Source organism: Clytia hemisphaerica, unplaced genomic scaffold (genome assembly GCF_902728285.1).
Source record: "Clytia hemisphaerica strain Z4C2 unplaced genomic scaffold, Clytia hemisphaerica genome assembly, whole genome shotgun sequence".
Lineage (NCBI taxonomy): Eukaryota > Metazoa > Cnidaria > Hydrozoa > Leptothecata > Clytiidae > Clytia > Clytia hemisphaerica.
In genome coordinates this window covers 1,846,294-1,855,099 of record NW_027104441.1, presented here as the reverse complement: position 1 = coordinate 1,855,099, position 8,806 = coordinate 1,846,294, and positions in this window count along the sequence as shown.

The window sequence follows — 8,806 nt, the reverse complement described above, 5'->3', positions numbered from 1 at the left end:
AAAAGTCGAAGAATATAAGTTTCTGGATCAATCAGTGATAACTTTGCAACAAAAACTATCCATTAGACTTCACTTTGCGAAAGATAATCGAGTCGAGGAGAGAGTTGAAATTTTACCAGAGTATGAAAAAAGAACCGTCTTAGACCTCTTGGAAGAAATCCGCGAATCTTTCTTGCCGAAGGAAATGAATGTTGAGGAAATTAGATATCATCGTTATGGCACCCTGATTACAAGAATCTATGAAATAGACTTTAGAATCAAGAAAATTAAAAAATGCTCAATAATGTAGCTCAAAATGTATATAATATCTGATCCAAACTTTTAAAACGATGCCATTAATCTTGAATAAGGTTAACTCCGTCGTTTATGCAATTATCTCAAAATAAGAAAAATGCAGTTACTTCCTTTTGTCAGATCACGGCAGTAATAGAGCATAAAATTCTGAGCAAAAAAATGTATTACAACAACTCTCTGACTAAAACACACAAAGAAATACAGCCGCTTTAAGACCAACTAACTGTCAGCTCTACTGTGATTTATTAACGTCAAATCTTGTCTTAACCGAAAAAAATCGACGTTAACGGCATAAAGTCCTCTTTTTCTTAACCCTATTTTTACAAGGCTTTTTCGAATTTTGTAACAGGAAGCATACAATTCAAGCGTCTGATAAAAACTTACTTTAAATCCAAACGTCCACACATAAGTACCAAGCTGATTATTTTAGTTTTTTGCAAGTTCTCATTGTTTATATTCTTATTAAGGGCTCTAACCATAGTGAATTTTTAATACTTGCCATGTACAAAATATAAATTTCTGCCTGATGGATGTAGCTAAAAAAACTTTGGCACGTTATGCATTTTATGTTACAATCAGTGCCATAATATATTGGCACTTTTGGCTAATTTCCCATTTTTCGAAAATTGAAGATCGAGCGAGAATGTCAATTTTTAACTTGATTTTTAACCTTCAACTTGATCTCATCGATTATTTCGATCTGGGAGGGATTTATTGGTTTCTAGGCTATATTTCAAGCCCTACTGGACCATTTTTGAACTTTTGGATCCTCAGATCCTAAGTTCCTAAGCCTTAAGTCTAGCGTTAAAATTCAGAGTTAAAACTCTACCCTTCGAACCTACTTTAGAGCACTTACAAATCGATTGTGGTTTCAAAACACCCCGGTGAATTTCCCTTTTGTGCCAAGTATTTTGTCACTGATTGTAGGCCAATAAACCTTGAGTCTGAAAATTTAAAAATCGCAACGAGAAAATCTGATGAAGAAGAAAATGAAGACTTTTCCAAAGAAGAGTATTGCAACTTCAGAACTTATTTTCGGCGAAGAAAAAACATTTTGAAAAGACTTTTGAGTTAAATGGTGTATCTATTACCAAACCAAGCCATTCTGCACAAGAGGTGCTTATATTATCTATTTTTCTTATAATCACAAAGTTTATAAGAAACCTACAATCAAGGTCATAATATTTGAAAAAAAGGATAATTCCCAGGAAGTTTTGAAACCACAATCGATTTGTAGGTGCTCTAAAGTAGGTTCGAAGGGTTGAGTTTTAACGCTAGACTTAAGACTTAGCTTAGGGTCTTGAGGATCCAAAAGTTCAAAAATAGTCCAAGAAGGCTCAGAATATAGCCTTGAATTGAAGTCTGCCAACCACTCCTAAGTTGAAATATTCGATTAAATTAAAGAGATAGCCAAAATAGACTTTCTCGCCGGAACTTTAAATCTTGAAAAACGTTAAAATAACCGGAATTCTCAATATATTTCAACCATGATTGTACAAACACCAAATTGTGACTAGTGATTATGGAAACTAGCTTACGCCGATTGGTTCTTTCAAGTCAATCAAGGTATTCTGCTTAACTGGAGCTTATTTATTGTTTCTTATAAGCACCAACTTTATAGGAAACTTATCAATAGCTTTGTCATTAAAGGGGACTTTTGCCGATTGGAAACAAAATGGAAACGAAATGACTAGGAAAAATGACTTAATTTTTACGTCAAAAAGTCGAAATGTTTAAGAAATGCAGTCAGGCGAAGGCTTCATGAAGTTGAATAATGACGTAATGTGCACTTCAAGGGTGTAAAAAGTGAGCAATACGAAGTTTTCTGGGAAAATCTGAATTTTTTTGCCTTAAAATGGGAAAAAATGTTCAAGAAAATGCACGGTCACGGTCGATTTATCACCCAAATTTAATAGTTCATTCAGGATTAGAAAATCATTTTATGTTTCTTTTTTTAGGTGTTTTAGAGTCTACAAAGCCTTAAAATCTTCTTAATTTGTTCTTAACATTTTGGCCATTGAAGCCTTTATGTTCTTATATAGTTTGTTCTTATAAAAAAAACGTGTACCTGCAAAAAAACTGTTGTGTTGTGTTGTGTTTTTCTCTCTACCGCATTTTGATATTCTCTTTATTTTGACAGATTTAACATGACACTTTATCACCTACTCGACATTTTAAAGAACTACTAATGTGGCATATTTCATAGGGAGGATCCTCATTATCCCTACGAAATATGCCACATCAAACATGCTCCAATCGGCCAGTTGTCCATTTTCCCACTATTCCGTTTTTTGTGTGTTGCTGAAGAATGAAGATACAAATAGAAAATCTAAAAAAATGAGCGTCCCGATCGAGCTCAAAGCTTTTAGCGAGATCAAGGATTTATTATAGAGACTCTGGAATGAAACGGTTGAGGAAAGTAGTGCATTTCCATTGTTTCAGAAAACAATTGATATTCTAGCTTTGTCCGCAAAGGAAAACTATCGAAGGACTGTCGAAGGACTCTGATTTTGAAAAAAGATTAATGCTCTTAAGGCTCGGGGACACGAGAAGCTTTTTTCGCGTTTCGTGGCCAAGCCTTCATTACTCCAAGTCTTTAGATACACGGTTTTTATAGAAAACCAATTTGAAAAAGAACTAAAAAACGAAATAAACGTGTCCAGATTCCAGTACCAAAAAGGGCCTAAAATTATGACGTCATCACCAAAATTGACAAAATCTAATTAGGTTAGTTTTAAGGCATTATTGTCAAGGTATCACATGCCAAATTTGAAAGGAAACACGCAAGCCAATCACGAGATATAGGTGCCTAAAAAAAAATCTAGAAATAACGTCATCAATCTTAAAACAATTAACTGGTGACAAAAGCAAGACAATGGAGCGTCATTTTCTTGACTAAAGTACTCGTTACTTAGGTTTGGTACTCGTTACTTCTCGTTACAGTATATGGCCCCCAAAACGGAGGTCGTCATTAAAATGAAGATTCTGACTTGTAGATTTATCAGAATTAAACGATTTTTGTTTATTTTGAAAGAATGATGGTTATACTTAAAGATGAGCATGTTTTTGCTGGTTTGAGTGAAAATAAGTTATGAAAACGGGGTATAGGAAACTTTCTACACCTAATGCCGTTCAGAAAATGCAAATACATCTGTGACTTTAGAGGCTGGGTAAAAGATATAGTATCTTAAAGGTCAACCAGTATTTTGGAGCCCTAGAATCAGCATTGATAAAACCGAAAATTCTAAATATGAGAAACAGGAAAAAATCTTGGAATTCCATTCCTATCACTTTGAGATTATATATAAAATTTTTCGCTGAATCAGCCAAAACGGCAAATTCTGTAATTTTTTTGCAAAATATAGGAGAAAAATATCTTTCAAGCTTAATATTTTCAGTTTCAGTTAAGCTTTTTTTCTAAAATTTTCACAGCTTATTGCATACATGAATGGAACTATTTTCAAAAGAGATTTGTTTTCAAAAACTTGATTAAGACGTTGTTAAATCAAAATTGTCATTTTGAAAATTTCTAAATTTTCAGTTTGGACTTTGCAATATCGAAAATCTTGAAATATTTCATAAAAATCATAAATTTTACATCCATCGGGTTGTAAATTTAAGGGAAAACACAAATATGTTCATAGTTTTTCCCCCTATTACCACTGGGCTTAATAATTTGATTTTAACTACACCTCCGTTTTGGGGGCCCCAAACCTGCATTTTGACAACCAGGGGTATACTGTAAAAATTTTATCAAATAAATTTATGTCCAAAACCCTCTAAATCACATTTCCAAACTATGGTGAAAATTTTGTATTCATATCTTAAAGATATCTCGAGAAATCGCTAAAATTGCAAACCTCCGTTTTGGGGGCCATTAGAAAAAAGCTACCTATCTTTAAGCGATTGAAAAATATTGTTAAAATTGAAAATTTTGAAAAAGAACTTCTGGGAAATAAAGTAGAGATGCTAAAGTTTTTCACGCAGCAAAAATTTTTGTAAAATGTCTTTTCCTCTAGATTTGAGAGAAATTTTAAATTTGATCGACGTTTTCGGGGCCACATACTGTACCTACTCGTTACTTCTCGCTAATTTTTTCTGACATATCTGGGGGAAATCCCTTTGTTATGTTTTCTGTATAATTTTTGTATTTTTCAATGGTGTTGCCGTAAGATTATTTTATGCTTTGTTGTCTATAGAGCTCATAAAGTTCTTATGAGAAAGCCTGGCATTAATATCATGAATTATAATCGTTTCTTTTTTCCATTTTTTTCCATGATATTTATTGTCCATTGTTTTTTTTCCCCTCCAAGGTCTTATTTTCAACCTCGCTATCCTGACTGAAGAGGCCTTCATTTACTGTATTCTAAACGCAACACATTTCAAATATTTTAGTATCTAAATAGTATCTACAGTATCCTGCAAGGAAATTTTTTTTGGCAAATAAAGCTGAGAAACTATTTAGGCTCGCAAACCTCTGCATTTTTGTAAGTACTTATAAAAAATTAAAAAATCCTCGATTTCAGAAAGAAAAAAAAAATCACTTTCGATATCAAACACGGCTGTCATTTTTTGTTTGTACTTCTAGTCTTGTGCGCATAACGAATCAAGCACTCAGATTGGTTTAGAACGAAAACAATCGACCGGGAGCAGATATTTCAATAGAAACAAAAGATTCTACAGCCTAGGTTTCAAAAGATGAATAGCACATTTCTTATCCTCTTTTCCCAAATTTCTGGTTGCAACAACCAGCTTTCAGAAAAAGGACTACATCACTTGGATACATCCTAGGAGCAAGAAAGGCCATCAAATCGACCATTTCATCACGAGCGAATAGTGAAATGGCTCACACCCAGCTGGCACACAACGTTGTTACAACGTTCATCTAACGTTATATGGACGTTGTGAACGTTAGACAAACTTGGAAACAACGTTATGTGCCGGCAGAGTAACCGACGCAGGAACTATGTCACCTATTATTGACAGTGATCATCGAACTTTTTTTAAACTTCGCGTCATGAAACGACTGCAAAAGAAAATTGAACTCCGTCAGAAAATGATGTTTCTTGACACACCATCGCCACCTCGCCAATGCTGTAAACGAAGCCAGTCAATATTGCCGGACCCGGCAGATTTGGCCGAAATCTCTTCCCCGGTGCGAAATTTACCCTCTATTTAGAGTTCAAAAGAAAAATTTGAACTCAGAACCATCCTAATGGATCTTTGCCAACAATAGAACTTTTATTCACATTTTGATGTCGATAGAAATATTCTAGACTATGGAGAAGAAGTTCCAACGGGTTTGCGATACAAGGACTGTGCTACGGGATCCTGGATAACGTTAGTTAGTACACTTTTTTTTAAGAAACACACTTTTAAGAAACACGAGGCTCAGAATACCTAAAAACTGAGAAACATCTAAGAAATATGCTGAGGCTGAGAATGAGAAAATAACATTTTTTAATTCGGTTTTTTTAAGAACCTTCCAATCCAGCCTTCCATGAGGCTGATTATGTCAAAAAGTTTAGAAACATGTAAGAAACATTTAAGGCTCAAAAGGCCGATTTCTTAAGAAACATTGAGGCTGCTTGGTAAAACTAGTTTCTTTAAGAAAAATAAAATTTTTTAAAAAGTTTTCTTATGATACACTAAATTTCATCAAATATAGTCAATCACCCAGCGTGCTAGACAAAATAATAGCTCAATTTCTCAATGAACTTATTTTCAGAAGGCAAGGTAGAGTCTATCTCATAATATAATTATCATTGACTTCAAAAACCATAAAAAAGAGCCCTTTTTCAAGTCAATCAGTGCAAAGTTTTAAGCTATATTTTTTGAGTGAATGAAATTTTCATAAATTTTTTAGCATTTATGACGTTCTATAAAGATTAAAGAATTTCTGATACAAAAGTAAAGATCTTGGCATTGTTCTATGGGAAGCTGAGTTTCTTCTTTTTAATTTTTCATCTTCGTTTTTCCATCTTTTAGATTATTTTCTTTTTTGATAACATTCCACTCCGGATTATCTTTTCAACAAGCACAAAACCGCCATCTTATTCGAATTCTATCAAAAGTTATAGTTATATATAGTTTTTTGTCTCCACTGCAAATTATATTGAGACAGACTTATTCAGTTCAATATTTAGTTTTGAGGATCTTTCGCTCATTTTTCAACATAATGTTTCAATTCAACTTTTCGACCATAGCCGCCAATTTCCGCGAGGGCATTTTTTTGTCCGCTTTATTCCACTAAAACCGTCCCAGTCCTTTTCTCGTACCTATAGACAATAGAAAAATATGTAAAAAAGGATTGGATCGAGTTTTTAGGGGGATAATTAAATAATTAAGTGACACGGGCCTGACCCCACGACTACGGTCGAAAAGGAGTATAGAATCTAAGGATTAACAGGCTGTTTGTTAGTGGATAATGGACTGAAAAAGAATTAGAATCCATTGGGTCTAGAAATTGAGTAGTTCAGGTGTCTGGTATTTGAAGACAAAAAATTCTAGTAAGGTGTTACCTGATCAGATCGATTTTCGATTATTTCGACAATTTACAGGGTCTCAAAATGAAGCAAACATTATATCTGACAGGGTCAACTTTTCGAACTCCAGAATCTCATTGTCGGCTTTCAAGATCACTGCCCCCTTGACAGCTGGCACACAACGTTGTTTCAACGTTTATTTAACGTTCCCAACGTCTATATAACGTTAAGTGAACGTTGAAACAACGTTGTGTGCCAGCTGGTTTGTCTGGAACCCCTTGAAATTGTCGATATTGGGCTTGAAAAACAAAGAAAAGGAAAAAAGGATCTGAATAATAAATTAAACTCTTTTCATTTAAAGACAAAAGGAAGAATAAATGATGTGTTTAATTGATTAGTAAATACTGTAATAGAAATAAATATATATTCAGTTCAAAGAATTTTATACTTTGAAGAAATTTGCAGTTTATAAATTATTGTGAAATTGCAAAAAATTTCTCCTGTGAAATAAATTCGAAAGGTTTTCTTGAAAGTCAATTCACATGAGAATGCAAAAAGATGACGCTTTCGCTTATTCGTTAAATTGTCGTAGAATTGAGAGAAATGGTTCTTAAACTGTTTCGTTATCATTATTGACGTTATTTCGTGATATGAGCGTGCGGTACCAGTATTGCCGTATTTTGGTGAAACAGAACAAATACACAATCGGATTCGAGATGAGATAAATTCCATTGGCCACAGCAAATACTAGTAGTCTTTCAAAAAAGTTCATCATTTGAGGAAAAATCGCATAGATGAAGGAAATGGCTATCTGTGGTAAAAGGAAGACAGACGTCCCAATGTTTAATGCCCAAACATCTTTAATACTCCTTGTAAGTCTTTTGATGATATCTAGACGCTCAGCTTCTGCGCCATGAAAGTTTGTGATGTTCTCGATTCTAGCCTCGTTTTGACTTCGAACCCTGAGTGTCAGTTTAGCGAGAATAATGATATAAACGCAAGTTATTGTTCTCAAAAGACAGAAAAGAACCAGAACATATTCGTTCCTGGGCTCCTGTTGGTCACCTGATGTGCCAAAGAACGAAAATGTAATGTTCACAACAAAGGCTGTAATGCTTGAAACGAGGATTGCAATATTGATCTTTCCTTTGGTGACAAGTGCGTGGTATCTTAGAGCAAACTGCATTGCTATCCAACGGTCTGTCACGATCAACATTGTTATCACCAAGGACATAGAGTAAGAAGTGTTTAAACAGGAGAATAAAATAACATTTAATGCAGTAGCTCCCAAACTCAAGTCAAGAACTTTCAGTGATCCAAAGAAAATTAATAAGACAATAGCCAAAGAATCAGCCAAGGACAAAGCGCGAATCAGATAATAATTATTGCTCGTGTGTAAGCGAATTTTGTAGATGCTCCACTGAACGGCAAGATGAAGACATAAAGTCAAACAAAAGATTACTAAAAGGACCAGAAAACCAGGCTCAATGTCCTTTGCAAACAAGCTGATTTGTGGTCCAGTTGAGTTGTTCATATTCTGCCACAAGTTATAGTTGGTAATCTAACTAAACAAATGTGAAGAAAAGAGAGGGGACGCTGGCTAATTTAAGGTAGATAAAAAACTTGAAAGAGGGAAAAAAAGGAATTAAAATGCACCAATCAAAATGCACCGAGCCACCTGCATTCGATTAGTAATAAAGTAGTCATACCTGACGCTAAATCCCATCTGCATTATCCCCTTAGGCTCCGTTTTCATTCCATAAAATCAACCCTACAGCGGGCATGGATTTTTTCAAAAATGGAAGTTTTCCAAGAATGGTCATACTCTTGTCCGAATAGACATCCCCCCGCTAATTGTTAAGAGAAAAAAATCCATCCCCTCCGCTCTTATTAAGACCCCCCTGCTAATTAAATTAGAATAATTCAATATTTTAACACAGTGTAGATAGACCTTACACTTGTTAAAAATTTCCATTTTTGTTAGTATTGGTTCTTATCTTATTTTATGTGTCAAAGTTTCTTTTTTG